The sequence below is a fragment of the Pantherophis guttatus genome, chromosome 4 (genome assembly GCF_059756535.1).
Source record: "Pantherophis guttatus breed Tessera chromosome 4, ASM5975653v1, whole genome shotgun sequence".
Taxonomy (NCBI): Eukaryota; Metazoa; Chordata; class Lepidosauria; order Squamata; family Colubridae; genus Pantherophis; species Pantherophis guttatus.
Window position 1 is genome coordinate 115425566 of NC_142066.1, and position 23474 is coordinate 115449039.

Consider the following 23474-nt stretch of genomic DNA (forward strand, 5'->3'; position numbering starts at 1 on the left):
CATAATATAATGTACAACGACATTTTTGGCAATGAGATAACCAGATCATTCTGCTTCATAAAAAATTTATCATCTGATAATTCTTTTCATAGGTTATCAGTTTGACAGCTACAGAAATACATTGTATCTATACATGGTTAGCAGCACAAGCCTCATAAGTTTTCTCTAATCTTCCTTGTTCTTGAGCAGTTGCTAATGGTACTTTAGCAGGGTCTCTGTCTAATGTTTGCCATATATACCGTATTCCCCTTAAACAATTAAAATACCATTTCAATTTCCCACAAGGCAATACAGTCACTTCTGGACATTATGGGAAATGAAATGCTTCATTCTAGACTTTCATTAGGAGAGCCTGAAAACAATGTTTATTGTTTGAAAGTTGAGTCATGGCAAGTGGACTTTTTATTTTTTTGGTTTGAAACCTTATCCAAGTAGTTTCTTCAGTCTCAGCAAGTTGGTGTATATGTCCTCCAGAATGGTTTCATTTCTCACCTAATCCGAATAGGCTCATTAGATGGGTAGGCATCGGGTCATTAAGGGTCATTGCTCCTAAATTCTTCTCTTAGGTGGATCATTAACAGGCTTGTTAAGAGTGACCTCCCTGGTGAACCTGTAAAGTGGTCTTGATCTTCTGAGGACTGATGCAAGAGCAGCATAAAGAAATGGGAGACAGATTGTGTCTGAGGCCTCCACCTGTATTGAGGGAAGGATTTTCAACTTTAGCATAAATGGATTCCTTCACTCTTCTCTGAAAATATGGCGTTTCCCTAATCAACTTGCTCAGACTGAAGAAGCTACTTGGATAAGCAGTGAAATGTGTCAAACCAAAAGGAAAAAGTAGTCCAGATTCCATGCCAACTTCCAGACAACTCTGGATGACTGAGAATTTTCCTCGTCATAAATATTATTGTTCTTTCATCAGTGGCATATCAAACCGGGAGAGGGGGAGAGCAATTCACTCTGGCCGTATACAGTAAGGGAGATGCCATTGAAGATGAGGAGGCTGCAGGTATGGATTCAATTCTCTTCTGCCAACATACTGCTCAGCTGTACGGTGCAACAGTAAGAGAAGAAGAAAAAATGCCATCAACTCAATTTTCACTACTGACTCTTGCACCCTGAAGTTTTCTTAGTAGCATTTTTCAAAAATTGTCTTCCAGTTTTTTCTTTCTACAGCTGAAAGAGGAAATGACTGGCCCAAGGCCATTCAACTGACTTTTATGCATGAGGCAAGACTATCACTCACAATTTCACTTATGTTTTAACCACTGCACTAAACTCTTGCCTTATTCTAGCTTCATTTTCTAAATTCAAGGCAACCATTATTCTCCCCTACATCATTCTTATAGAGCTTCACCATCATATTCCTGGTGTCTGTCTGTAAACATTATTTTGAAGGTATGGCCTTCTAACTCCCACCCATCCACTTTAGCAACATGCAACCATGGTTACAGCTATTGGAAAAAGAGCTAGCATGAAAACTGCTCACATACTACCACCTCACCTTCACAGCTTGCACAGCTATCATTTCACCTTCACAGCCTTAATTGCAAGAGAGGAATGGCATCTTTGTAACTGCTCATAGCAACCACTCAGATTTTGTTTGCATGCAACATGTATTCAAAAGATGGAATACTAGCTATTTAGTCCCTATTTGTATAAGGCAGAAATGACCAAAATTTTGTTGCTCCGGGATCTGTGGTAATTTAGGTGCAGGACAATGATTGAATTACATTTTTTGTACTCCCCTATTGAACAGCTGTATGCTAAGCAATGTTCATAGTGCTCATTTTGAGGTCTAAGAAATTAAGTACATTTATAGAAATCAGAAATTTCAAACGGCTTTATGAAGGAGTAGAAATGGAAACAGCATGGTACGGAATGCCATACTATTAAACACAATATTTAACCCTGGTATGAAAGAATACAGTGTGTAAATTTCAAAAGTAATAATACAAAATGCCATTTTTAAATGGGAAATATAAGCAGTACTGTTCTATTCACTTCCTCAATTTAATTAAGTCTAATCCCTCTTTTTTGAAATAACATGAGCATTTCTTAACAAATCCATGCTCAATAAAGATTTCTAACTGCGTGTAATTACATTTGCCACTATGGACCCTTAAAATTCTGATCACAACAAACCACTAGATTGAAACGATATCCATCAGTCCATGAACTAGTAGAAAAGCAAGGCAGCATCATATTAGTAGCCTCATTTGCCCAATCTGCTATATTTGCCAGTATCTGCTATAATAACAAAACTACACTATCCTTATAATTTTAGTGCAGGGCAATTTAAGGAAAGCAACTGGAGAACTCTCTTCCTTCTTATCAAGCATCACCTGATAGTAAAAATAATAATAATAATGGAGGAATGGAAGAGGGTAGAAAAGTGCTTGAAATGGTGTGTTCAGCCTAATTGCTCCAATTCACAGGATACAGAGGGCAAATAGCGAGGGGCAAATGGTGAAAATGGAAACCAATGATAACAAGCAAGCTTCACCCCAATGTACTGAAACAAGAAAAAGGCACTGGTAGCCAGGTCTGGCAGCACCCAAAATAGCATGTGGAGTAGCAAAATGGTACCCTTGTTTCTACAAAAACAAAAATAATCTAAAATACAGCCACACAAAAATCTTTGTTGATCGAAGCAGTGAAAAAACTGTGGAGATCTTAGTGCTCTCTAACCTTGGTTCTTTGAAGATGTTTCATTAATCAATTAGGTAATAACAGTGGTGGGATTCAACTAACAACCGGTTCTTCCTAATGACAGAGTGGGCATGGCTGGGGGGGGTCATGTGACTGACTGGGCATGGCCAACTCGATGTCACTCACGGCAAGTTGGGGTGGCACAGGTGGGTTGAAGCAGTGGTGGCAATGGCTGGAGCCTTAGACTTACCTTTGTGCAGCAACAACAACGGTGATTCTCCGACACTTCACCTCTTGCTGGGTCTCACCTGACAGTCAGGGGTTTTTAAAAAGATTTTTGCAGCAGAAAACGGCGGGCGACTACTTCTGGCCTTTGTTAGTGCAGCTGGGCATGAGACCACCCTGAGACACTGGCCTGCTGCTTCTGCTGATGCAAACAGCCTGTTGCTGCAACCTCTTTGCTGGCATGAATGGCCTGCAACCACCTCCTCTTTGCTGGCCCAAACCGCCACCACTGCCACCTTGCCCCAGAACTGCCGGCAGGCTGTTCATGCTGGCAAAGAGGTGGTGGCAGACTGTTTGCACAAGCAAAGAGGTAAAGGAAGGCTCATCAGGCAGGCAGGGAACTGGGCCGCATGAGAGGTAGTGGAGAATGGTGAAGGAAGGCTTGGCAGGGAGCTGGGCCATGTGGGAGGCTGGGACAAAGGTAGGCAAGTGGGCTGGGCCACAGGGGCTATGTGGTCAAGGCAAGTGAGCTAGCGAGCAAAGGAGCCAGAGAGCAGCAGCAGCTATGCCGCAGCCAAGGCCGATGAGGCAAGATAAGGAGTGGCTGGGACTTCTAGGAGGGGCAGTGCCAGCCAGTGGTGAGATTAGCCAGTTTTCTGAATTGCAGAAAAAGTTAACAATAGGTTCGCCCAAAGTGATGCGATCCGGCTGAATCCCACCTCTGGGTAATATCATCTTTTATCTAGCTGAGTAATAAAACACCTGCAAACAACCAAGTTCAGAGAGTACTAAAAATTCCACAGATATTTTCTATGTTTTCTTCTATCAGAGTGGAAATATCTACTATATTCCACGGTGACAAAACTGGTTTCTCTTTCTCAATTTACATCAACCTCTGCAGCATACTGTAGAATGTAGAACTATCACTCAGAACAGTACTAATCATATTTGTATGAGAAGCCTGCATAAACCCAATAAAAACCACTGAGAAATCAATGATTAGAAGTTGCTGATGTTGCTGAGAAAGTTAGATGTCTGGACTTTCCTGCAACAGAAGACACCCTGGCCATGGACCACAGTCTATATGATTATAAGGATGGGGCATGCCCACAGCAGTCTCAATGGCCAATAGAAGCAGCTCTCAGCTCCTAATGGCATCATCAATCCCATTGTTAGGGAAACCTTCTAGAGCATGTCCCTGACAAAAACTATGAGGAAAGGAGAAAAATGCTCTTTTAAAATGGAACTGTTAAAGATTATTTTAAACTGCCTCAACTGTGAACTGGGGATAAAATAAAGGCAATATGACAAATGCACATCCTTTTAAAAAAAAAAACAGTTACTATGACATGTTCATGCAAGAATTAGATGGATATGGAGATAAACCATATCTGCAGGTTCGAATCTCACCAAGGCTCAAGGTTGACTCAGCCTTCCATCCTTTCTAAGGTAGGTAAATTGAGGACCCAGTTGTGGGGGCAATAAGCTGACTTTGTATAAATATACAAAAGGATGAAGGCTATTATTGAGCATATTGTAAGCCGCCCTGAGTCTCCGGAGAAGGGCGGCATATAAATCAAATTTTAAAAAAACCAAAAAACCCCACCACCACCACAAATGAGCTGTTTAAAAGAGTATTTCAAACAGCTACATTCTGCCCACTTTTTTAGAATTACGATTGAAATAACCTTGCCTATTTCCCAATTAATTTTTCTATGTTGTTTCAGAAATAAAGTCTGTACCAGGGTGGATTTGATTTAAATCGAGTTGATCTAAATCACAATTTAAATCATGATTTAAATTACTAGTAAAAAGGCTTGATTTAAATCAACTCGATTTAAATCATAATTTTTAAAGAGCAACTGTCATCTCTGCTACTCCTTTGACCCACTGTTGACTCACCGATAGTCCCAGTGTTACAGAATATACAGCCTCATGCTACATAACTAAGCTCCATTTCATGCTGAATAAACTAAATTATTTATGTATCTTAAATAGAAAACTATCTTACGATAGATTTTTACCCCAAAAGTTTTTTATTAAAATAAATTCGATAAAAATCAAAAAAATCCGATTTAAATTTAAAAAAATCTGATTTTTTTTTATTTTTTTAAAAAAATCATTGATTTTTATCCACCCTGGTCTGCGATAATGGTACAAAAATGCTATTTCCCTCAAGCTCTCCCATCTTAGTGAAAGTTAGCTGTTGATTGTGTTTGGGTCATTCTCTTTAATTTGATTTTCATGAATTTATACCTCAGAGAGAAACAAAGCAGGAACAAGTCAAGGAATTATTACACAAAAGATAATTTTTTTCAAACGTATTAATAAACACAAAAAATTGAGTGGGACAGAAGACAAGAGACAGCTGGAGCCTAGGAACAAAGGGTATTGGAACCACGTGTTTTAATGCTTCCTTCTTGCATAGAATACTTCAAAATCTCAGAATTTTGTAATGGAAAAAAATGAGGCAAAATTGTAAAAAATGATGAGAGTTTCTTAGACTAATTTCTCAGTATGTGCAGCCACACACATACACAAATGAACAAATTATAAAGCATTCTCAGGCAACTTTTCTCCAGAGGAAAGAAGAAAGGAAATATTATATTTTATTATTCACATACACATTCAAGGAAAGAAACATACTAATGTCAAATAAAGACAAAAAGGACAAGAATAAAAAGTGGAAAGAAGGGCACATAATTAAGGCAGGTTATCAGCAAATAGCCTAAACCTGCAAAGATGAAATCAGAAAAGCTAAGGCTCAAAATAAGCTAAGGTTTGCAACAAAAGTGAAAAATAACAAAAAAACTTCTTTTAACGTGTTAAAAAACAAGGAAAAAAGTCAAGGAAACAATTGGTCCATTAATGGGAAAAAATGTCAAGAAGATGATCAGCAGGCAGAAAAAAAGCAGAACTCGGTTTTTTTGCATTTCTCTTTATAAAAAAGGAAAAAAACAGTCCAATCCATACAAAAGAACTCCTGTAAAATGCAGATTAGGAATGCAAGTCAAAATAGGCAAGAAAATGGCAAAAGAACACCTATCTGCTCTAGAGGAGTTCAAACCACCAGAACCAGATGGATTATATCCCAAGGTTATGAAGGAACTGGCAGATGTGATCTCAGAACCAATGAACCATATCTTTGAAAGATCCTGGAACACCTGGCAACTACCAGATGACTGGAAAAGGGTTGATATAGTTCCCATCTTCAAAAAAGAAATAGATCCAGGAAACTACAGACCTATCAAACTGACGTCAATATCTGGTAAGATTCTGGAAAAGATAATCAAGCAACAAATCTGCAGGCATCTAGAACTTATAATCATAATTCAACATGGGTTTGTCAAAAACAGATCATGCCAGGCAAATCTTACTGCAGCTTTGACAACGTGACAAAATTAGTGGACCAGAGAAATGCTGTAGATATAATTTACCTGGACGTCAGTAAGACATTTAATAAAGTAGACCACAATCTACTACTAGATAAGACAGAAAAATGTGGGTCAGACAGCATCACTTTCCGATGGATTCTTAACTGGCTGACCAACCACATTCAACATGTAGTCTTTAATGGAACTGAATCTGCATGGAGGGAGTATGCAGTGGAGTACCCGAAAGTTCTGTCTTAGGCCCAGGTACTCTTTAATATCTTCATCAATGATTTAGATGAGGAAATAGAAGAGGAACTCATCAAATTTGCAGATGACACCAAGCTGGCAGAAATAACCAACACTCTAGATGATAGGCTCAAGATAAAGAAGATCTCAACAGACTTGAACACTGGGCTGTATCTAACAAAATGAAATTAAATGGTGTGAAAAGTAAGGTTCTACACTTAGGCAAGAAAAACCAAATGCACAGGTATAGAATACGTTGTACTAGGCTCAGTAGCAGTAACAAGGGAACTTTAAGTCCTAGTTGACAATCACTTAAATAAAGCCAGCAGTCTGCTGCAGCTGCCAAAAAAGCTAACACAGTCCTAGGCTGCATTAACAGAGGGATAGAATCAAGATTACGTGAGGTAGTGCTAATACCACTTTATAATGCCTTGGTAAGACCCCACTTGAAATATTGCATCCAGTTTGGTCATCACAATATAAAAAAGATTGAGTCTCTAGAACAGGTGTGTCAAAAGTCCTGATATCACATTGTATCGGGATGTTTTTTCCACTTTGCTAAACTGGGTGTGGGCGTGGCCAGTGCATGACGCATCTCACCTATGGGCTGGATGTTTGACAGCCCTGCTCTAGAAAGAATGCAGAGAAGAGCAACAAAGATGATTAGGGGACTAAAGGCTAAAATATATAAAGAATGGTTGCAGGGATTGGATATGTCTAGTTTAATGAAAAGAAGGACTAGGGGTGACATAAAAGCCGTGTTCCAATCTAAGGAGCTGTCACAAAAATAGGGTCAACCTATTCTCTAAAGCACCTGAAGGTATTTTATTAGTTTGTCAAATATGTACAAGATAGCAGGTATGAATATGAACATGGACATGAATGAGGGAAATGTATACAAATAAATGGGGACAGTAGGACAGGGACGGTAGGCACACTGGTGCACTTATGAATGCCCCTTTTACAGACCTCTTAGGAATGGGGTGAGGTCCACAGTAGACAGTTTAAGGTTGAAGCTGTGAGGGTTTGAGGATATAACAACGGAGTTGAGTAGAGCATTCCAGGCCTGGACCACTCTGTTGCTGAAGTCGTATTTTCTACAATCAAGTTTGGAGTGGTTTACCTTGAGTTTGTATCGATTGTTTGCCAGTGTATTATTGAGGTTGAAATTAATCAAGGAGAGAACAACCTGGAACTAAGGACAAATTTCCTGACAAAATAATTAGTCAGTGGAATGACTTGCCTCCAGAAGTTGTGGGTGCTCCTATCCTGGAATAGGAATTTAAGCAGAGATTGGACAACAGTTCATCTGAAATGATATAGGGTTTCCTGTGACCAGCGGGTTGGACTAGAAGAAGTTAGAAGTTCCTTCCAATTCTATTATTCTGTTATTCTAGTCTCATGCTTTCCCTCACAATAGCCTTGGATTGGCCCAAAGTCACCCAGCCAGCTTTCATGTCTAACAAGATCTCAGTCTCTTGCTTTTTAGGTCAGCACCTCCACCACTACACCAAACTGACTCTCTAGATTCTTCCCATTCTCCAAGTTCTCAAGCAAGCTGTTGCAATCTCATGGACAAAAGTTGCTAATAAGTTCTTCCTTTCATCATTTCTTATAACAATTAAATCACTTTTATAAATGTCACAGCTGGCTAAACCAGCTTCCTAAAATGACGTGTCTGTTTTCTCAGGAATCAGCAGTCTCAAATCTTTCTATGTTTGCTTTTTTTCTCAGTTCAGTAAATACTCACTATAAAGAGACTTAAAGGATCATACATCTCACTAGTTCTTAATGTTTTACATTATTTTCTGATTTCATTTGCAAGCATAGTTCAACATTCAGCAAGCCGGGCTGGCTTAAGAAGAAATTTTTAAAAGTTTTAAATTGGTTTGTGATTTTTAATTTTTGGGCCAAATTTATATATATTTTAATTGTTTTTAATATTTGTATTTCATGTTCTTAATTCTGGCTGTACACCGCCCTGAGTCCTCAGGGAGAAGGGCGGTATATAAATTGGAAATAAAATAAAATAAAAAATAAATTTGTTTTTTGTTTCAAGTGGTATTTGCAGTCACTAAGAGTCAGGCAAGAGCTATATAAAATAAAGTCGCTCATTTAACCAAATGCTTTCAGCTTCTCATTTGCTGCCTTACCTCCTCTGTCTCTGCAGTATTGTGCCAACTCATTCATTAATAGCTATTCCTTCAACAATATCTGAAAATAATCCAACACATCTGGAAAACACCAAACTGAGGAAATTTACCTTATACCAACTGGCAAGTAGGCAGATATCGGCAAGGCAGTATCCATAAATATATTCATCCAACAATCTCTTGCAATTACTACCAAAGTACAATTTCTGATTTTCAGTTTGTCCATTCCCATTTCATAATCCAATTAGCTCTATTTTTATTTCAAATTTATGCATCCCGAATATGCATCACATATACCTTAGAACTGAGAGAGATGGTGTCAACATGTCTGTTGGCTGGCAAAGCATGCTTCACTTAGAAAAAATTGTTGATTGTTCTTATGACATAGTAGCTAAAATATACCAACACATATAATCATGACTATTATCAGGAAACTCTGCATACGCACTGATACATTTGTACCTGGTAACCAAGACTACAAGTAATCCTTGATTTATGACAATAATTGAAATCAAAATTTCTGTTACTAATAAGACAGTTGTTATGTGAGTTTTGCCCCCTTTTATGACCTTTCTTACCACAGTTGTTAACTAATCACTGCAACTGTTAAATTAATAGCATTGCTGTTACATGCATTTGGCTTCTCCAATGACTTTTCTCATCAGAAGGTTGCATAGAATTTTCATAAATACATGCCAGTTGCCATGTGTCTGAATTTTTATCCTGTGACTATGGGCATGCTGCAACAGACATAAGTGTGGAAAGCAATCATAAGTCACTATTTTCAGTGCCATTGTAACTTTGAACAGGCACTGAAAAAAGGATTGTATGTTGAAGTCTACTTGTATATCTTTTCTAATTTGCTCTTATCAGAATACCTTAACTGATCAAAATAAAAGTATATATCTATGAGTTCATCTAGTAACAAACACAACATATGAAAGATGTAAGAGGAATCAATCAGTGATGAAATGTAAAATTTGTTACTACCGGTTCTGTGAGTGTGGCTTAGTGGGGGAGGGGGGAATGTGACTGGGTGGGCGTGGCCAACTTTTTTTTTTTACTTTTAAAACCATTTTTTCTTCAGCCAAAGAAGTTGTAAAAGAATGCTTTTAAAAGCCTCTGACGATCCCAGCTGAGTTGCCTGATCGTCAGAGGCTTTTTTTTCTTTTAAAAACATTTTTTCTACAACCTCTTCGGCCAAAGAGGTTGTTTAAAAAAATGCTTTTAAAAGCCTCTGACGATCCCAGCTGAGCTGCGCGATCCTCAGAGGCTTTTTTTTTTACTTTTAAAAGCATTTTTTCGGCCGAAGAAGTTGTAGAAAAAATGCTTTTAAAAATTAAAAAAAAAGTCTCTGATGATTGCATGGCTCAGCTGGGCATGGGAGGGGGCAGGGATTTTTGCTACCAGTTCTCCGAGCCATCCGCCGCTACCGGATCAGGCAATCCGGTCTGAACTGGGAGCATTTCACCCCTGGAATCAATAGTAAAAAGCATAAATTAGTGAAATAACAAACTAAGACAAAAGGAAATAATGTAATAAATCAAAATGAGATGATATACTCTTGTAGAGTGTAGTTGATGAATATATACAGAAAATGAAGTTGTAGATTTAACAATGAAAGAAACTAAAATATATATCAGAAATGTGAATTTAGACATATTATTTAGATAGACATGGGTACATATGAAATAAAAATTCTTAAGTTGGTTATAATTCATATTATGTTTCATTGAATTATAATAAAAGAAAAACCAGAAATTATTTTGAGGAGCAAATTTGCAATTCTCAATAGATGTGATAGGAATAACGGGTCGGAATGAGACAAGATGGTAAACAAAAAGTTATCAGATCACATAGTTATCAGAAAATAATAATGGTAACTGGTAAGCATCTGCTGTTTCAAACTGGAGGACTGAACATTTTCATACACACAAATAGAAAAAGAATTATCTAAATCTAAAGATATATTTGAGTTGACCATTTATGAAAGCCAATATGAGCAAAGGTGCTGAACCACATCTTAGGGAAATGGAGGTTCAAGTTCAGCTAGAAACCAGTCAATCTCTATCAAACTAACTCACTTCACATGGCTATTGTTATCTATCAGGAAGACAGATTTGATGTATGCCATTGAAGAAAACATTGAATGCGTATGTGTATTTGTATGTTTATGTATAGATAACGAAAACTGACAAAATTATTAACAAACAGAATATAGTGGTAATATATTATTTAAGAAGTGTGTTTACTAAATCAGAAGAGATAGAATCAACAATTAATGTCTGATGAATTAATGTTGACCAAATACAAGAGATCAGTGCAAAAGTAATATGTTTGGGCCTCATCATAAAAGTAATATATGAAGGAAGAATGAATCGGTTGAGAGGAAACATTGTGGTTGGTTGGAATTGATATGATTAGCAAACAGGTGGGAAAAATTTAAAGAACAAAATATGAATCAGAGTGTAGGACACGATGGAAATAAAGATAGTTTGCAAGAATATAAAGTTATTGTGAAGTTTTACATTATTATAAATTAGATTTGTCTTTTTTTCAGATGCCTTTACATTCTTTGGCTTACTTTCTGTTATTCCTTTTCTGTGCTTTTCATATTGTTACTAGATCCAAAAAAGAAATAGGTATGTCTGTATAACTTGTTTCCAAATGGGACCAAGTAGATCTATCTTAAAAGATTCCAGGCTGTGATTACACATACCATGAATTGATTTGTACCTCACAAGAGGAAATAGACAAGCTACTGAAGCATCTGGATCACACTGCAGCTAAACTGAATCAGTTGCCAAGTATCCAATTTTCTACCACATGACTATGGGGATGCTGCAAGTGTGAAAAACGGTCATAAGTCACTTTTTTCAGTGCTGTTTTAACTGTGAACAGTCATCAAACAAATGGTTCTAAATTCAGGACTACCTGTATGTGGCTTTGGCATTACCAGATGATCACAAATGATTTGCAGTATGATGAAGAAAGGTTTCTCCTCAAGTAACTTTTTTAAAAGATTCTTTCCACACTAAAACATGTTTGCTTTGTCTCTTTATTTACCAATCCTTTTATGTGCTTCCCAGATTATTGTTTTTGGTTCAAGTTTCCATGTAGATAATCTTTATGAAAGCTAAGTAAGTGCAACTGTAATAATATTCTAAAGCTGTTTTCCAAAATGGAATTAAAAATCTGGATTTATTTCTTCTAGCATCTCCCAAATGGGAGTTGGCTGAACTCCCAAATTCTGTTGTGAATACAGAGGTTTGCAATATGTGAGTCCAAATGGCATTACATGGAGTATAGGTGAGCAATATGTGAGCTCAATGGGATTACATGGAACAGAAACCAATCATGTGACTTTAATTTTTCTAGTAGGTGAAGGAACATTGTAGTGAACACCACTGATTGCTCTGCTGGCCTTACTCTAGCATACTGCTGTACATTGCTGATCTACATTAAATAACACAGCAATTATAAAATAAACACTTCAAACAAGCTATGCAATATGTATCAGGATGGCATAATATTAATATTAATCTTTAATATTTGTGTTGCCTGCCTGTTTATTCGGAGGTAAAGCATGAGAAGTATGGCATAAAATAATATACTTATTAAATTTATACAGATAGTTTTTGACTTGTGACCAAAATTGAGCCCAAAATTTATGTTGCTAAGCAAGATAATTATTAAGTGAATTTTGCCCCACTTTCTTGCCACAGTTGTTAAGTGCATCACTGCAATTATTAAATGAGTAACATGGTTGTTAAGTGAATCTGACTTCCAGGTTGACGTTGGTTGTCAAAAAGTCACAAAAGGTGATAACATGACTTGGGATACTCCAACCGTCATAAATAGAACATAGAATATAGAATAATATGAGGCAATTCCCAAGCATCTGAATTTTTATCACATGATCACGGAGATACTGCAATGGTTGTGTGAAAAAACAGTCACTTTTTTCAGGGCCGTTGTAACTACGAACAGTCACTAAATGAACTGTTGTAGGTTGAGGACTACCTAAAATAAAGTTATATAATTGTATTAAATGCATAATAAATGCAGCCTGACTTCCAGTGACTTTAGGCAGTTTACAACTATTCAAACAGGTCTTTTTAACAAATACAGAAAACATTAAAAATAGCACAAGACAAAGGCACAACAGAAAGGAAGAAAGGGAAAGCAATCATCCTGTCCAAAGCTCTGAATAAAGAGCCAGTCTTTAAGACCCTTCAAAATCTCAGAAGGGTGGGACCTGTTCGAATTTCGGGGGTGGAGATCTCATTCCAGAGGGCAGACAGGCAGATCCATAATTAACTGAAGAGCCTAGTCCTATGCAAGTTTCTTAGAATAGATCAAGAACTGCAACGTAATACCTCAATATAACCTCAAACTGGTAGGTGATACAAAACGAGAATTTAGGCTCTCTCTGTCTTTCTCTCTGAGTGATGAAAAAAAAAATCAATTACCACGTTTGCATTTCGTTCAGAGACAGGAGACTACTTCCATTTTTTTCTAAGTCTTGTTTATTTACCACTACATAGCAAGCAGAGAAAAAACACCATAGCACCATAAACCCTCATGTTTTCTTACAAGAAGTATTTGCACACCCAGGTTATCTTCAGCACGCTGCCTTCCTTCTCTCCCACAAAACAACTACTTCATTTCACAGCCCCAAAGCCACGGGGGAGCTCAGCGTAAGAAAGCTCTTCCTTCCTTAAAGTGGTGCCATGACTTGTGTCAATGGCTTTTCTAGCAAAACTCATAAACTTCCTGTTTGCTGGGGGGGAAGCAGAGATCTTTTGCAATCGGAAATGATTTTTGCTTCATTCGAAATATTTCAAATAAATAAAATTTATAAAAGTTTTCTGTCTTCCTTTTGTGTTTCAAAATAACTCCTCCCTAATATCAATTACTCCCTTGCTGCTAACTGGGTACAATGCTATTTTGATTCGTATTCTTATAAAGTGCAATCTGTTACAGTAGATCGTATTTCTCAGACTGCAGCGTGAACATCGCGGGGGTGAAAATATCTTCTTCCTGTGCCTTCCTGGGTTTGCAAAAAAGCTCACAATAATAACGTTTACAAGATTTTGCCCAACGGTAACTATTGACCTATGCTTACTCTTTGCTCTTTGTTTACTCTTTGCCCTTTGTTATCAGATTTCTGGTCAATGAAACAGAGATTGGAATGATATATCCCTCCCCGTTTTCACAGGAAGAAAGCTCTGAGCCCAGCAGGACTCCACCGCTCCGAGCTTAGCTCTAATGCCTACACAGAATAGGTGAAATTCCTCCTCCGTGTTCCTCATCGTCAGCCAAACCAAGCAGTGCTGAGCGGAGCCCATTCAAACTTACCTTAAATGAAATGTCAACCTGCCATTTCTGGCTGGAGTGTTTGCAGCCCCGCTTTCTCTTTCTCTTTCTTTCGATTGCCAACCCTATCCCCACCCCCAAGTTGCTAGGCAACCACATGATATGGCTGCGCTTGCATGGCCACCAATACCTAACCCTGCCTGATCATTTTTATTTCATGTCTTCCATGGAATATAATGAAATCCCCTGGTACAGCTTCACTTTCAAAGAGGGAGGGCCCCTTCCTGAAGAATTTTGGAATCTGTCATCTTCAAAATGTCATCACGATGACCAAGGGCCTGTCCCTTGCAAGACTTTCTTATTGTGATCCCTAAAAATAGCAGTGCTACCCAACATAGTTATGTAATCCTAATTTTGCTTTATTTTTATTTTCATATGCTAGTTCTTTTGAGTTATTTGGAAGGAAGGAATTAAGAACATTTTGTGGCTTTATTTTTTATAATCAGGGTTGATTTAAAAAAAACCTGGTGATTGAAGGAACAAATTTAAATAAATAATTATCATAATCTAGCCCAGCTAAGGATAAATATTTGTAAGAAGTAGAGCAGTGTTTTTCAATCTTGGCAATTTGAAGATGAATTTCAATCCATCATTATCTGGCTAGGAAATTCTTGGAGATCTTCAAATTATCAAAATTTAAAAATTTTATTTATGACTGGCTGGAAGTGTAAAGATATAAAGATGGCAGCCACAATTATATGATCTTGGCCTTACTCTTTTTTACATGCATTTCATAAGAAACAGGGTTTCACTTACACAATCTCAGCCACTGAGTTGAATGTTTCAACTTCCTCCCCTTTCAGATACCTCTGGTAAGGCTGTAATCCTGTGCATTCTTAATGCTTACTGAACAGTTTGAACCTAATGGTTTTACTTCAAATAAGCAAGCACAGGATTAATCTACGTGCTTCATTTTATTTCAGCCCTATGGCAGAGATTTGGAGCACTGTTAACTTCAGCCCAGAGAGACAGAAGGCATTTCCACATGAATTCTCTATTCTACCTCTGGCTCTCTATGATCTAACAGAAACAGTGTTTGAGAGCTGAGGTTATTTCTGGTAGAGCCATAATGCGTTTAAAACTGAGATAAAACTGATATTTTCTGTAAAATGCTGTAGCCAAGGGGAGAGTACAATCTGTTCCACCATTTCCAAGAATTGTTGTTGCTCTATTGGGCAACAGGGGGTTAATGACTGAGGCAAGACAGGGTTGCAGTCTAACAAGCCTTTTATTAGGCTAACTCACAACAGGAACGGCAACAGGAACAGAACAGGAACATGCATGTTTGACAGCTATTTATACTGAAGCTGTCAAAGTGTTCAGCCAATGGCAGGATCTGTATTCTCCCGCCGGCCGGTGGCGCATCTTGGCCAATCAGAAACCTGCATCGTAAGTCCGAGGACTTAACACCCCTTCCCTCCTGGACGGTGCATGCGTAGTCCAAATAAGCAGGGCACCGACGTGTCCGCGCAGACCTACGCTATTCGGCGACGGCCTCTGGTGGAGTAGGAGGCGTTTGTGCTGCCTGAGGAACTTCCAGCGACTCTTCTGGACCTCCGGCATCGGACTTGACCCCGGATGGCAGGCCCGATTCATCAAGTAAGTCGGGTGCTGGGGGCATGCTTGAGATAGGGTCAGATGGTGCAAAGTTAGGGACTGGATTGGTTGTGTAGTCTTTTCGGCTTCTGTTATTCGCGTATGTATTTGATTGAGATGGTGCCACCAGAGTCTTCCATCAGGTAGTTCAACTTGGTAGGAATAGGGCCCCATGATTTGTACAATAGTTCCTGGTAGCCACTTTGGTTCACCCCCATAGGTTTGGGCATAGACAAGGTCGCCCACATGAAAGCTATGGGTGCGGCTTGTGGAGTCTGGGGTTTTTTCAGGGGTGTAACTGGGGTGCAGGCGGTCGAGGTCTGTTCGGAGCTGTCGGACCATTAGAAGTTCTGCCAGGCTCCTGTTGGTAGAAGGGCAGGGGGTTACATGCTGTGCCAACAGGTACCGTGCCACTTTCTCTGGCCAGTCCTCACTGTCAAATCTTGCTAGGGTGTCCTTGGCTGATCTCACAGCCCGTTTGGCTAGCCCATTGTTGGCCGGGCAAAATGGGGCAACCCTGGCTGGCGAATCCCATGCCCTGCCAGGTAAACTTGGAAGGAGGCCGATGTTAGTTGGGGGGCGTTATCGGAAACCAGTACATCAGGCAGTACCATGGGTGGTGAACAGTCTTTGCATTGCTCTGATTAGGCCACTAGATGTAGTGGATGCCATTACAACTATCTCGATCCATTTCGAGTATGCATCCACCACTATCAGGAAAGTCTGCCCATGGAAAGGTCCTGCAAAGTCCACGTGGATCCTGGACCAAGGGGTCTTGGGCATCTCCCATTCCTTCACTGGGGTGGCAGGGGCAACTGGGCAAGATTGTTGGCACGACTGGCACCTGGCAACCTACGGGGTGGTTTCTTGGTCAAAACTCAGCCACCAGATGTAACTGCGCCCCAAAGCCTTCATCCTGACAATGCCAGGATGTCCCTCATGGACACCCTCTGCTGAAGCTTAGGTGGCACCACTACCCGGTTGCCCCACAGTAAGCACCCTCGTTGGACTGACGATTCGTGCTGTCTGGCTTGGTAGGGTTTGAACTTTGAGGGCACTTGCCCAAGGGGTCAGCCCCTTTGTACCCAGTCCAGGACTCTGCAGAGGATGGGGTTCTTCGCTGACAGGGCAGCGACATCGGAAGCTGTCACTGACAGGTTGAGGGAATCTATGAGGAGGATGGGGGAAGCTGGAGAGGAGTCCAGCATGGTGACAGGGAGGGGACAGCGGTTTAGGGCGTCTGTGTGAGCTAGATGTTTGCCAGGACAGTAAACGAGGTGGTATGAATAAGCGGCTAAAAAGTCAATCCACCTGGACATGTGCGGTGAGAGGACCTGGGGGGGGTTGTTTGTTTCCTGCCAAAGGCCCCAGTAGAAGGTTATGGTATGTGACTAAAGTGAAGGAACGGCCATATAGGTAGTCATGGAAGCGTTTTATGGCTGCGACCACAGCCAACGCTTCTTTGTCAATCTGGCCATAATTGCGTTCAGTAGAGGAAAGAATTCTCAAATAGAACGCAATGGGGGCTTCTGTTCCAACAGTCAGAGTGTGGCTTAGGACAGCTACAATACCGAAGGGGAGGCGTCAGTGACTAGAACCAGGGGTAGGCTGTCAGTGTATTGTACTAGGACAGCTTCAGATGTCAAAAGATTTTGCACAGACGCAAAAGCAGCGGCTTCTTGTGAGCCCCAGGACCAGGGGGTCTTCTTGTCCAAAAGCCTATGCAGGGGCTCTGCTACAGAGGCTTTATGCGGCAAGAAGACGCTGTAAAAATTTAGAAAGAAAGCCTGTAATTCAATTTTATTAGTAGGGTTGGTGCACTTTTGATGGCTGTGACATTAGGTGGTGTGGGGTAGATGCCTGAGGCATCAATTAAATATCCCAAGAATTCCACCCTGGGCACCCCTATTCCACACTTTTGTTTTTTTAATTTGAGGCCAGCCATTTGGAAACAGCATAGGGCTGCCCTTAATTTGTGCTTTAGCTCAGACTGGTTGGTGGCTGAAATGAGCACATCGCCGAAATATGGAATGACTCCCTGCAATAGTTGTTCCATAAGGCACCAGGGGCACCTGAAAGATGCCAGGGGCAATACTTATGCCAAACTGGAGGCACCGGCACTTGAAAGCTCTCTGGTGGGTCATGACAGTCTAAGCCTCAGCCGTGGCAGTGTCCACCGGGAACTGCTGGTATGTCTGCGTCATGTCCATCTTGGCAAAAATGGAGCCCTGTCCAAAGGAGTGCAGCAAGTGCTGCACCATGGGCACTGGGTAAGGGTTTGCCTGAAAGGCCCTATTCACTGTGCACTTGTAATCTGCACAGCTGGAAATTGACTCATCTGGCTTGATGGGTATTACTATGGGGGTCTCCCAGGGGGCAGGATCTATGGGCTCCAAGATGCCTTGTGCTATTTATTTGTCTAGTTCCTTCTCCACTAAGGGCCTAAGGGCAAAAGGTACTCTCCTGGGTTTCAGCCTAATTGGGGCAACTTGGGGGTCTAAATTAAGAGAGATAGGTGAACCATTATATTTACCCAATTCGTCGTTAAACACCTCAGCGAATTTGGTCATGACATCCACGAAGTGATCACTGGTGGTTGAATGGATGCCAGTAATGCCAAGACCTAATGTACCAAACCAGTCGAGTCCAAGCAGGCTGGGGAGATGGCCATTTACTATGATGAGTGGCAGGTTTCCTGTGAAGCTCTTATATTCTACCAGGAGCTTGGTGCAACCCAAGATAGGGATATGGTTTCCCTGATAGTCTCGAAGCTGTACTTGGCAGGTCTGAAGGGCTCTTTTTGTAATTGTGGGTACCAATTTCTTTAGTGTATCCCAGGAGATCAGGGATTTTGAAGACCCTGTATCGACCTCCATTCTGCAAGGGGCACCTTCGATTGCTATGGTGAGGTAAATCTTGTGGCTTGCAGTAGTCTTGGATTGGCGGATAGCCATCTCGGGAAGTCTATTTTTAGGGGAGATAGTGAAGCAGTCTCCACTAGGCTTTGCTGCCTTTAGGAATGGCCGTCGATTGAAAGATGTTTGGGGAGTTTGAAGGTTGGCCTGACAAACGTGTCCCAAATGGCCCTTCTTTCCACATCTGTGGTAGATAGCTGTTTTAAAATGGCAAGCTGCTCTGGGGTGCCTCTCGCCTCATCCCTGGCAGGGCGAGCCGGCAAACTCTTTTTCTGAGGTGTTTCTATTGCCTTTAACCATTTTGAGGTGGCTGATGTTGTCCTCCTCTTCATCCTCCTCATCAGGGTCCACTTCTTCGGAATGAATAGTGGCTGACTTGTTGGTGGGAATGGAAATTTGTGATTTCCATATCTTTGCAGTTGATTTGTTTGACAGCTCGCATGCTTGCACCTCTTCAATTGCTGACAGGAGGGTAATGTTTTTTTTTCAAGAAAGTGGTGTTGCACCCGCAGGTCCCTCATTCCACAGATAAACTGTTCTAGCAGGGAGTCTTCCAAGTCCCTGAACTCGCAGTTTAAAGCCGCGGTTCTGGGAAAGGCTATGTAATGGTTTATGGATTCCCCCTCAGCTTGTTGAATCTGTTGGAAGTTGAACCGATGAGCAATACATGAGGGAGTGGGCACGTAGTGGTTCTTAGACTTCTCCCTCAAGACTTCCCATGGTACCGACTGGACAGGAACTGGGGCCAGGAAGGCCAACGCGGTGGCGACACGAATTTAGGAAGTGTGCCCTTTTGTGATTGCTGGTCAGCTCCGTGTAGTCGTTTGCCTCAAGAAAGCATTCGAAATGAGCCACATAGGAGTTCCAGGTCTCGGTCACCGGGTTGAAGGTAGCAAAGGTTGGAGGTGCCATCCTTGTAAGGATGGGGTTCTTGTTCTGTGAGGATGTTGCCGTTCGAGCGACGTCTCATCACTAGTGACTCAGGCGGTACTTGGCTTAGTGCGGCCAACTCACAGTTACTTAGCTAATCTGTCACCTCATGCCCAGAATCCCACCTTCGTCGCCAGTGCTCTGTTGGGCAACAGGGGGTTAATGACTCAGGTGAGACAGGGTTGCAGTCTAACAAGCCTTTTATTAGGCTAACTCACAACAGGAACGGCAACAGGAAAAGAACAGCAACATGCATGTTTGACAGCTATTTATACTGAAGCTGTCAAAGTGTTCAGCCCATGGCGGGGTCTGTATTCTCCCGCCGGCCGGCAGCGCGTCTTGGCCAATCAGAAACCTGCATCGTAAGTCCAAGGACTTAACAGTTGTTTTATTTTGTTTCCCAGTACCTGGGTTTAAGCTGCCCTGTCACATTTTCAAGGAGAAGTGTTTTGATAGCTCTTAAGATGGCCTTCATAAGAATCATGACAAATGCACATAACACTAAGTTAATAACATGGAATTTAAGCAGTTTGCTTTATTTGTCTTTTGCCTGATGTAGAGATGAGGGCATTTTGTCACCATGATTTGTAGAATTTTCAGATGGACACGGATTCTTTCTCCTTTTAAATATTATACGTCTGACAGTTTAAGAATAGAACTAGAAGTACTATGAAACTGCTGCTACTTCCAGATAAACATATCAGGCAGGGATGAGAAACTAGGTCAACTGTTCAAAGAATTGATGAATTGGAGGATGGTGCATTAGCAATACTCATACATGAAAATGTATGAAAATTTGCCTGAGCTTCCTAACCATACCTCTCTTTGGAGGATTGATGATCATTTGTTATAAAACAAATCCTGCACTCCCTAATCCAATTTGCTTTTCTCATGTACTCATGTACAAATTCAGTTACTACACCTGTCCGATTATTAAACTGGATTTTATTCCTGTTGTTTATATGGAATGTATGAGTGGGATCTTCTCCTTTGTTTCAACAGTACAAAAACTTGGACCAACCCTAATTTAAAGCAACCTGACTGTGCTAACTCTTAAAGAAAAGTGTGTTCTCACCTACACAACCAACCTACATTATGTGTAGTGTGAACAAACATAGACTATACTATCTAGTCCTTATTTTAATTTTTAAGTACTATTTGATTCCACACTTTTTCCCCCTATATTTTATGCATCAGATCTCAAGCTCCAACTTGAGGCCTGGAAACCTGAATGTTCTAGTGCAGGGGTCTCCAACCTTGGCAATTTTAAGTTTGACAGACTTCAAGTCCCAGAATTGTTAAAGTTGCCAAGGTTGGAAACCCCTGCTCTAGTGAATGGAAGAAGCTCATTCCTTTTCCCTTGTAGCTTTAAAGCCATGGCTAAGACTTGGAGTGGAGTAGAATTCAAAAAGAGCCTTGATAGTACAGTGGTTTAACCACCCTGTTATTAACACAGCTGCCTGCAATTTACTGCTGGTTCGAATCTCTCCAAGGCTCAAGGTTGACTCAGCCTTCCATGCTTTCTAAGGTAGGTGAAATGAGGACCCAGTTTGTGGGGGCAATAAGCTGACTTTGTATAAATATACAAAAGTATGAAGGCTATTGCTTAACGCATTGTAAGCCGCCCTGAGTCTCCGGCATATAAATCAAATTAAAAAAAAAAAATTAGAAACTGCAAGATTTGTAAAATTATTTTCTTTTCTTTCTTTGTGAAGTCCTCTCAAGGTTAAACAAATACTATAAAATATATCTCCCCAACTTCATTCTAAGGCAGTTCTTGGCCTCTGAATACCAGAATAGGAAGTTCATAGCTAGGATAATAGTTCTGAGGAGTAATTGCAAGGAAAACCATAGTGAAGAAGGAAAGATACCAAAGGACTAAAGAGAAGAAAGATCCTAGTATTTTTTTCCATACAAAAACTCCTTCCCAGTGCAACTAGCTAGGATACACATGGAAAGTAAAAGAAAAGAAAAGAAACTAGGGTCTCCCTAGTTATGCAGCCACAGCTATACTGTGACTTGGGCAGAGAGGCAAAGAGACAGACTCAGGGAGTAGTATCCAGAGGTGGGTTCCAGCAGGTTCTGACCAGTTCTGGAGAACCAGTAGCAGAAATTTTGAGTAGTTTGGAGAACTGGTAGTAAAAATTCTGACTGGCCCCGCCCCCATCTATTCTCTGCCTCACAATTCCCAACTGATTGGGAGGAAATGGGGATTTTGCAGTAACCTTCCCCTGGAGTGGGGTGGGAATGGCGATTTTACCATATCCTTCCCCTGGAGTGGGGTGGAAATGGAGATTTTACAGTATCCTTCCCCTGCCACGCCCACCAATCCACACCCACCAAACCATGCCACACCCACCAAGCTACCCACAGGACCAGTAGTAAAAAATTTTGAAACCCACCACTGGTGGTATCACAGAATATTGAGAGAACCAGTAAGATACATGGGAGAAAAATGCCATGTGCATAACAGTGACTTGAAACTGGATAAGGGAGAAAACAACCCTTCTATCAAGAGACTCCATCTTTGGCTTACTCTTACTGCAGATTGTCCATGAGCTAGATAGGGAGGTTGTTGGGGACATATGTTTTTGGATGTGTATTCCTGACAGAATGAGGCAAAAGTGACTTGTCTTCAGGTAAACTTGTTCTTAGGAGTGTTGCAAGAAAGGACCCCCCCCCCCCAAAAAAAGAAAACAATGAATATTATATTTTCTGAGAAAAATCTGTATCTGTAATTCATCAATAAATCCTTCTTAAGAGTTCCCACATACTCCTTCTTCCTCCTTTCTTTCCCACTTTGTTGTCTTCTTTTTTCATCTTCCTCTCCCAGTTTTCTTTCCATTTATCCATTTATCTATTTATCAATAGTTTTCTTTCTTTCAGAATTGTCTAACAGCTATTACAAGGTATTTTTCTGAAAGTGCAATCTCATTTTAGGAAATGGAAGGAGAAATCTTGAGACAGAGTCATTCCACTAGATTTCTAAATGAAGGAATGTTTTGGAATGTGAAAACAAACCACTCCTATTTTTTCCCCTTCAGTCATCTGGTGCCTTGCATGCCTAAATGCTGAAGTCCCAGATTAGAAGAAATGGAATGATACTAAATATTTTCCAACATCAAAGGCAGAGCTAAATTTCACATGTTCGATGGAGTATATAAGATAAATATAATTTTATTTAAATTAAAATTGGAATAGCATTTTTTAAAATTGGTATCTAACATCCTAGGATTCTGTTTCCCAATGTTTCCTAATGTTATAACAAGGAATGCCAAGAAAAACCACACATCCTGATATGGATTCAGCAACTTCTCTACTTATTAGGGAAACTTCTTTTAATTTATATTAAAAGTGATAAAATCTCTTTTTCTCCTCTATTTCAACACCTCACTGCCCTTTCATAGGCAATCTGTGAAGAGGATAGATGGAGTGCCCTCCTTTGACTTATTTTGGTATATGTCATTGGTTAAAAGGATAACATATTCTTACCAGTTCTCTCCACTTGGAGCTGGTTTGAATGTAAAAGGATCATTGATAGATACCAACTTTCTCCCTTCTTTTAACTTTGAGGACTTAAGTCTAGCTCCTCACTTTTGAGAAAAAATACTTTTGTCATTAATAAAAGTTGTAAAAAGATAAAGACTAGTCACCAAAGAATTCTCCCTTCATACAAACCCATTTAAATACCATACATAAATTAATTATACGTGTCCCCAATTCCCTAATTGGTATTTCTCTAAATTGTAATTCCAACAAATCAAGAAGATTCCAGATCATGAAAGCTTCAGTTAAATATCTAACTTGCCTATATGAATATTGCCTATATTGACTGGGAGCTCTTCAGATCTTAAACAAAATTGTTACTTAAGACTTGAAATATGAGCCATATCACTGAGCTACATTATAAAGAATAAAGAGAAAGACCTTGATAGAGAGAGGAAAGATCTTTTATAAGGCAACAAGCAGATAAACATTCTAGAAGCCAAGACAAGAGAGGAAGG

The 23474-nt window shown here is 40.2% G+C and overlaps 1 protein-coding gene across 1 annotated transcript in view; it reads right to left on the reverse strand.

Annotated features, from left to right (window-relative positions):
- PLCL2 (phospholipase C like 2) overlaps nt 1-14108 on the reverse strand; it is a 164998-nt gene extending 150890 nt beyond the window's left edge. Inside the window, exon 1 of the mRNA XM_087892589.1 lies at nt 14012-14108. The gene's annotated coding sequence lies outside the window, so the exon portion shown is untranslated. The remainder of the gene's footprint in view (nt 1-14011) is intronic.
- Between the last annotated feature and the right edge of the window lie 9366 nt (nt 14109-23474).